An 8603-nucleotide genomic window follows, 5' to 3' on the forward strand; every position below is an offset into this window, starting at 1 on the left:
CGAAAGTCAACTTTGTTTTTTTATTAACAGTATCATTTACGAAGAAAAAAAAGAGCGTTGAAGTTATTCAATACGGAGGGACCAATTTAGTCACCTGTCACTCATGAAAGTTCACATCGCTATAAAAACACAAATGTTGTTGTTACAAAGAAAATATTTTTTGTGTGAAATGTTCATGTAATGAAGAGCAAAGTAATCTTATTTGAAGCTTGGGCACAGAAGGAAACTATTTTTGAATAATGTCAAATTATGCGACATTTTATAATTATAAAGTTGCTATGTTTGCGATTTTTTTTTCTCATAAAGCATGCAGCTAGCCTTTAGAAACTTGATTACCTGTGATAGCATAACGTGTTCAATATTTTCTTGAAATATTGTTGCTCTACCACAAACACATATTTGCATTTATGGCTTCAAACTTCCAATCTTGGCAAAAGCCAACCGTACTGAAAAATTAATATTAAAAAAAACCCCATCCATGATTCCGCAAACAGGCCCTCACAGACCTTGGAAAAAGAATACAAAGAAACATGTTGTATTATTTTGTTTGCGGCGACAATACTGTTGGCATAAGTCAGAGCTTTTCGAGGATGCACTGAGGCAATAAGAACATGAGAAATCAGGATAAAGATAGTGGGGATAAGCTGCTGACTCCTCTGAATGTGACCATATTTGCAGAAGAAAGGCAGTTTTGGTCACAAAGCAAGAATTCATGAGGAGGCAAAACTGTGCTCGCTCGGGCGTCCCAATAAAGTCACGGCGCGGTCTCTCCCCCGCTTTCGCAGCTTCCCTCTCCTCCTCCTTTGTTTCGATTGGAAGAGAGGGCACGAAGCATGTGCACACAAGCGCTAAGGAAATCCGTTCCAGCCTTGAAGAAGACAAGCCCACTTGTTGATCGGCACACCGATCACAGAGGCAGTGCAAGGCGACGATATCATGTGAAGACATCACATCATGTGACGTCATCATATGATGTCGCAAACTTTGACGATATGTGACGTCATGATAACGTCATGTGGTGACGTCATCACGTAATGATTTTTTGCATCACTCATGGACGCCACCGTCGGTCAACTTTCACGTTTGATGAGGCATCTACGGCTTTTGCCTTAAAGATTACACCCATAGGCGTGCGCACAGGGGGGGCGGCCGCCCCCACTAATCACCTAAGAGGGGGGGCGCAAAATCTGCCCCGCACATTGACCCTTCTAGTCACGCAAGAGGGGGGGGGGCGAAATCTGCCCCATACATTGACTTAGTTGAGTGGCGGGGCGCTGCGACGAACCTTTGCCCTCCCTAAAGGGGGACCCTGCGCACGCCTATGATTTATACCTAACTTATCAAGTTCACCTGAGTGATATATTCCCTAGAACGCGAAATCTATCATTTTTGATCACGTGAACTTGATAGGTTAGGTGTGATCTTTAAGGCAAAAGCCTTAGATGCCTCATCAAACGTGAAAGTTGACCGTCGGTGGCGTCCATATGAGTGATGCAAAAAATCATTACGTAATGACGTCACCACATCACGTTATCATGACGTCACATGATGTGAGGTGCAAAAAGCTTGCAATGCCTCTGATCCTGGAGGCAGTGCAAAAGTACAATAGGTGCAGCAAGCTTTTGCACGGGGGTGGGCAGGGGCGGCGCCAGTGGGGGGTTTGGGGGGGCTCCAGCCCCCCCAAAATGTCCGCTTGCCCCCCTTTTGCCCCCCCAAGAGCAAGCATAGTCAAAATACAATGCATATGTTCCCAGCCTCTCTGCCCCCCTGAAGGAACCCACTTGTCGTGGGTGCCCCCCCAGTAAAAAACTCCTGGCGCCGCCCCTGGGGGTGGGGCGCATGACAGACACGATATCGTCTGAAGAAGATGGCTTTCGCCTTCGAGCCGCCTCAGTCTAATGCATAAGAGACCCTGTGAGATTTTTTTTCAACAATGATGGGACTTACTCTCCGAGAAGTGCTTCTCGCAAACGTAGTCACGAGGCGTGAGCTCTCAATCTTTCCTTGGTATGGCACGCTTCCAACCTCACCGGGTCACTAGGAACTTTGAAGGTTGCGTACCCACGCCTTGCAGGACATGCACCCACTGTTGCAGTTTGGCACGACACATTTCCGCCCCATCCTGAAGGAGCACTGGTGGAAATCTGCGAAGTGCTCTCCTTTGTTGCGCGCACAAAGATCGAGAAGTCAGTGCCGCCGGCGCAACGCAGAAGCCACTGAGCGCGCTGAAGAGACACAAAGCCTGTAAATCACGAAGGAATGGGCGACAGCTGCTCGCCTGCATTGGGAACTTTCCTTCCGAAGGCCACTTACACACGCGTGCGCACAGCATGCGAACGAGGGTCCTATGCATGCGGCAGATGTCGTCTGCTCAGGCGCCGCAACATAGCAGCTCGTTTGAGTTAAGCGCTGTACGGCCTATAATTCTGGCAGTGCCTATCAGTAACTGCAGGTAAAATATCTATCAGAAATCTGAGAAATTTTACAATGTATGTGGCGGTATCACGATTTTTATGCGTCGCGTCCATAGAAGAGCATGTAAACGATGTCAACACGCCGGCTGTCGTGCTCTGGCAAAAACCGCATTTTCTCCGTGATGCTATCGCGCTGCCCTCGCGTATTGCCCTGGCCTAGAAGATTCTGCTCCTGAAACGCTTCTTTCTCCATGGTTTTGGTAAATCGAAATGACCGTTTTAAGCTGGACATTCTGCAATGCCTGATTTTGTGCTTTTAAGTCGAGCCTCCGATTTATTGGCGCCTCAATCACTGACGCTTTTAAATGAGGCTGCTGTGACAGAAGTTTGTTTTCTGTGTTTTGCTCAGTGCACTAATTGGCAATAGGTTCATGAACGGAGGAAGCGAAGCATAACAAATTTTGAAAATTAGTGATGCTGCTGCCGCCGCCTTAAGCAGAAGTAACACGGTTTAGTGTTTGTTGTCGTCGGCCATCTGCTCAGCAGATTAATTACTGGGCGCCCCATCTCGAATGCAATGGTGTCCAAAGTATAGATGACGGTAAGACATGCGCAATTTCAACGAAAAATACTTCGGCGGGCTATGGACTTCATTTGGACATAGTTCTCTTAACACACAGGGTGCCGCTAGCACGTCTCCGCGGGCAAAGGGCTCACGGCGACACGCCGCTGAGGGAAAACGGCCCCTCGCTACTACGCTGCGTACTCTCACGATCAGCGACCACAGGTCCCGATCGCTCGAGGGAGCGAAAACTCCGCTCGCGTTGGCTTTGATAGGTACGGTTTCGGCGTAGTATGACCGCGCGCGAACACACCGCACCGCTCTTCGGCCTAGCGTTCTGAAAGGACAACGTAAGGTAAGCGCTCGCCGCTGGCGCAAGGCACCGCTAGCGAACTCCGTCGGAGCGAGCCCAAAACATAAGAGCCGACGGACGGGAAGCAAAACACGTGCTTACCCTGCGAGCTCCAGAGCAAGGAGGTTTAAAAAAAAAACTTCTGGAGTGGAGGCGAGCGGGTGAAGCCTGGGAAACCGGTTGGCAGTCATCTTGCTCCAGGCAAGAGGCAGCGCAGAAGCGCAGCTTGAGCGCGGGCAGCGGAATTGTGAGCTTCCGCGGGGGCGTTTCAGCATGAGAACTGGACAGTTAGTATCACTTATTTGGCCTAATTTTCTTTTTGTACTGCAAGATTGAAAAAGGCAGTTTTTTACGTCATAATACATGGGCTGAAGCGTGCCTGATAACACAAGCACATGGAGGAGTTAATAAGTGGTACATAAAATTTTATTCATCCCCAGCTTTTACACAATTCCAAAAGAAAAAAGAAGCATATTCAATGTGGTTTATATGTGAATCGATAAAGCAACAAATCCACGATACCTTCAAAATGCATCATAATGCAAACAGTCACGAAACTAACCGTATGAAGCACCCGCGCCCTTAAAATCTGCACAGAGCAAGAGAAAAGGTACAAAAGCAGACTAGTTGACCAGTTTGCTGCAGCTCTTGTTTACGCATAATGCAGAACATCACGAAACTAACCGTATGAAACACGCGCCCTTAAAAAGTAAACACAGCAAAAGAAGAGATACGAAAGCAGATTAATTGGCTAGCTTGCTGCAGCTCTTGCTTACGCTCGTCTAGAAAATTTTAAAAATAGTACTCCTTGTCAGCCGCGTTCTTATTCCGCTCTGGGAGTTTTAAATGCGAAGAATTAGCGAATCTTTGGCACATTCATCGTTTCTATCTACGAATCTATCTACTTAGCCGCCTGTGCCTGGGTGCTCTCATGATCGCCTCCTTAACTTGTTGTAGACCAAAATCGGCAAGGGAGGGTAAGAAGATTTGACAAACATGACTGTCGGGTCATGACATGAATAACGGGAAAATCCTGTCGCGTACGTCGACAAACCCTTTCCTCCAGACACGTGTGGCACATAGCCGCTTACCACTGGCCGCGGTGTACGGGTATGCGCCACAGGTGATGGACAGTTTATATCTACCCAGGAACGGCGAGAACAGACATTAGTAATTTAAATGCGAGAGCGTTAAGAAAAACCGACATCGGCAGCGTTGACCCGACGAATGGAAAGAATATTAGGATCACAGCAGGAATCGAACACAAGGATTCTGCGTGGCAACCAAGCATTTTACCACGGAGGCACGTCAGGTATATAGACTGGTTTGGAAGAACAGCCTATGCAGGCGTAATATGGGTGCAACGTCAAGTGTGGTTGTGGTGCTGCCTATCTAATTTTGCAAGAAAGCAATGCACAGTACGTATGTACTCCTAAGATACAGGCGTCATATCACATTAACGTCTGCGGTTCTTCCAGTGTTGGTTCCGCTTTTATAGCACTGTGATAAACCTTACATATGTATTCATATGCTTCAGCAAGCTACATTGAAGCATTGCTTGACCCTAGAGGAATATGTTAACGAAATTTACGTATGATATCCACATGGATGCACCACCATCATCATCATCATCAGCCTGTCTACGCCCACTGCAGGGCAAAGGCCCCTCCCATGTTCCGCCAATCAACCCGGTCCTGTGCTTTCTGCTGCCACGTTATACCTACAAACTTCTTAATCTCATCTACCCACCTCATTTTCTGTCTCCCCCTCACGCGTTTGCCATCTCTTGGAATCCAGCCAGTTACCCTTAATGACCACCGGTTATCCTGCCGACGTGCTACGTGCCCGGCCCATATCCATTTCTTCTTCTTGATTTCAACTATGATATCCTTAGCCCCCGTTTGTTCCCTGACCCACTCTGCTCTCTTCCTGTCTCTTAAGGTTACACCTATCATTTTCCTTTCCATCGCTCGCTGCGTCGTCCTCAATTTAAGTTGGACCCTCTGTGTAAGTCTCCAGGTTTCTGCTCCGTAGGTAAGTACCGGTAAGATGCAGCTGTTATAAACCTTCCTCTTGAGCCTTGAGGGATAGTGGTAGACTAACATTCATGATTTGATAATGCGAATGAGCCCCATCCCATCCTTATTCTTCTAGTTATTTCACTCTCATGGTTTGGCTCCGCTAGCTCCGCGGTTACTACCTGTCCTAAGTAGACTTACTCCTTTACAACTTCTAGTGTCTCGCCACCTATCGCAAAACGCTGTTCTCTGCCAAGATTGTTCCACATTACTTTAGTTTTATGCATATTAATTTTCAGACCTACTCTTCTACTTTCCGTATCCAGTGCAGTAATTATGAGCTGTAATTCGTCTCCCACGTTACTCATCAATGCAATGTCATCAGCGAATCGCAGGTTACTGAGATACTCTCCATTAACTCTTATCCCTAATTCTTCCCAATCTAGGGCCCTGAAAACCTCCTGTAATCACGCGGTGAATAGCATTGGAGAGATATCGTGTCTCCCTGCCGTACGCCCTTCTTTATTGGAATTCTGTCGCTTTCTTTATGGAGGACTATAGTGGCTGTGGATCCGCTGTAGATTTCTTCCATTATGTTTATATAGGCTTCGTCGATGCCCTGGTTTCCTGATGCCCTGATTATGGATGCACCATAAAGTGCACTGAGTTACGACAATACTGACGGATGTACTCTAACATGAGGGCTGACGTTACGTTGCAGCATAAAGTTACCCTTCAAACGCCAGTGTTGTTGACGTGCCTGGTAAGCCCACGATGTGCACACAGCTACTACACTTAGACAAACACGTTGATCCACCTCGCAACACTTGGCTCAAAGCCATAAAATACAGCATAGAAGTACTCGCTCACTGCTTCGCATGAAACAGATTCCCACAACACGTGGGATCTGCCGAATTTTTTTCGGGTTGATTTATTTTGAAATGTGGTGAAGCCTGATTTTACAGCTCAAACTGTTATCAGATCACAACGGCAATGGGGTAGTTGTCCGCCGCCGCCGCCGGTGTCCGTAACCACTATCGCGTGAAATAAAAAACGAAATAAATAAAAATAAACAGGCTCAGATGGGATTTGAACCCGGGTCCTCTGCGTGGCAGTCGAGTATTCTACCACAGAGCCACGCTAGTGGCTGAACTCCTTTGACGTTAATAATAATATCTGGGGTTTAACGTCCCAAAACCGTTAGGAATTGTGTTAAATATGTAATATATAGTGTGTCAGAAGAGTGAAATTACGGCCAGGCGTCACACATTGCTAATTGCGCAACGAGGGTCCAGGTCGCTAATTGCTTCAAATCCATTACAAAAGGCTCAGCCATAATTTTTCATCGTCATCAGCCACAGCCAGCATCAACAAAGTTCTCATAATGCCTTACATATGTGTATCGGGTACCCCGCTTATCCACAGAAAGACGAATAATGGCATAGTGATTGCTTCCCTACTTCACAAAAATTATGATTTGCGGCGTAGTCGGCACCTTGCAAGTGTACTTGTATTAGTTTTCCCAAGAGAGTTTTGAACGGGCTCTAGAAAGGCCGCTCTTCCAGCTTTCGCTATGACTGTGCTGCGCGCCCCGCGCAGGCCCGGCGTTTTTTATCTACAGCTTGGCAATCTTCGACAAATTGTAAATGTGGTTATCGAGTGGATCGCAGTCCAAAAAGTTATACATCCACAGCACTCGCTTGTCACCAAAGCAGTGGAGAGATTCGCCATCTGTGGAACTTCCGCGCAGGCTCAAGCGTTGACCCACACGTTTTCTGCCTGGAGCAATATGGCGGTTGTCGGCTTCAGCGGCGGCACGCTGCCTCCACTCCAGAAGTCTTTTTTTAAACCTCCTTGGTCCAGAGAGAGTCTCACACCCCCACGGCGCGAAACGTTTCGCGAGACTCAAGCGCGGCGCCACCGTCGAGATCCGGCGCCGGGGTGAGGGCGGTTAACGTCACCCCCGCTCGCCCAGCGCCGTAGGACGGCGGAGGAGGGGAGCATCGTGATCGGGCATGAGGATGGCAGAAATAGGCGAAAAATCCGCGCAATCGCGACGGGCAAGCCTCAATTCCCACAGGGTTCATAACACTATACATAACTTGCAAGTGATGTTAGTTCCTGTCTTCCGTCCGCCATCACCGAGCACATACGTTTCAGTGACCGCGCTGTTATAGTGCCTGGAATATTATATAGCGCTGTGTTTACGTTCGTGCGTAGATCGTTCGGCGTAGTGCGCGTGTTTTGATCGTTTGCCTTGCACCTATGACGAACGAGAATCGTTCAGGACATTATGCAGCCTGCAGTGTCGTCAGTGGTGTCGCACGTAATAATTGAAACAACTTCGCACGAGTCACCTGACAGCGGCGATCTTCGGCGCCTGCATTTTGCGGCGCTCAAACTGCACAGTTTTCGTCGTTGCTTGCTGCATAAAACCATGGCCCAATAACATGTTTGGCGCCCAGTCGGGGTTCTTTTCACCGAAGAGCTAAGAGGGCCTCCCGAAAACCAAGGCGCGATCGCTGTGTTCAATTCGGTGCTTCATGTTTCGACAAAAATTGACCTCGCGCATAACTCCGTTGCGATACACTCGGCGAAAAGGTGAGAAGATTCGGAAGCATAACTTGCCTGTTATGAAGTTGCACCCGCACACGCAAACGTTGTGCAACGTCTGAGGTCCTTCCTGTTTACGCGCGCATAAGCCATGTGCTCCGCTTCTCGGACAGCTCTTTCGTGCGGACGCACGGGTTTGTGATCACGTTTGGCAAACAGTATGTCCCCGCGTCTGGTCTTTTTTTTTAATTGATTTACACTTTTCGTGCAACAGCCAAATGTCGCACAAATCGCCGTTGCGATGTGCAGCGTTGACGGGAAATGCGAGAGCCGCAGAGCTTGAGTCGGTGTCGTCTGCTACCATGTGCTCGACAATGGCGGCGCATGCCGCAAAATCGTATCCCAGAGTTCCGCGGTGTGACGTAGTTGCAAGTTATGTATACGTGAACGAAGTGAACGACACTGTAACAGCCAAATTGAACGTCTCCAGCGAATAAGACAGGGTTGTCTCATTCTCTCCTGGTTGGGATACAGCGTGCCAAACAAGCCGCAACAAGAGCCGAAACATCTTTCACTTGACATGAGGAGGAAAATTCAAGTAGCCCTCATACTTCGCAATATGCACCCTGATCGGTATAAAGGCTGAAGACGGGCAAGAGTTCAAGCTCTAATGCGAGTCGTAGGTGACGGCACATCTAACGCAC

The sequence above is a fragment of the Rhipicephalus sanguineus genome, unplaced genomic scaffold (assembly GCF_013339695.2).
Source record: "Rhipicephalus sanguineus isolate Rsan-2018 unplaced genomic scaffold, BIME_Rsan_1.4 Seq4286, whole genome shotgun sequence".
NCBI classification, from domain to species: Eukaryota; Metazoa; Arthropoda; class Arachnida; order Ixodida; family Ixodidae; genus Rhipicephalus; species Rhipicephalus sanguineus.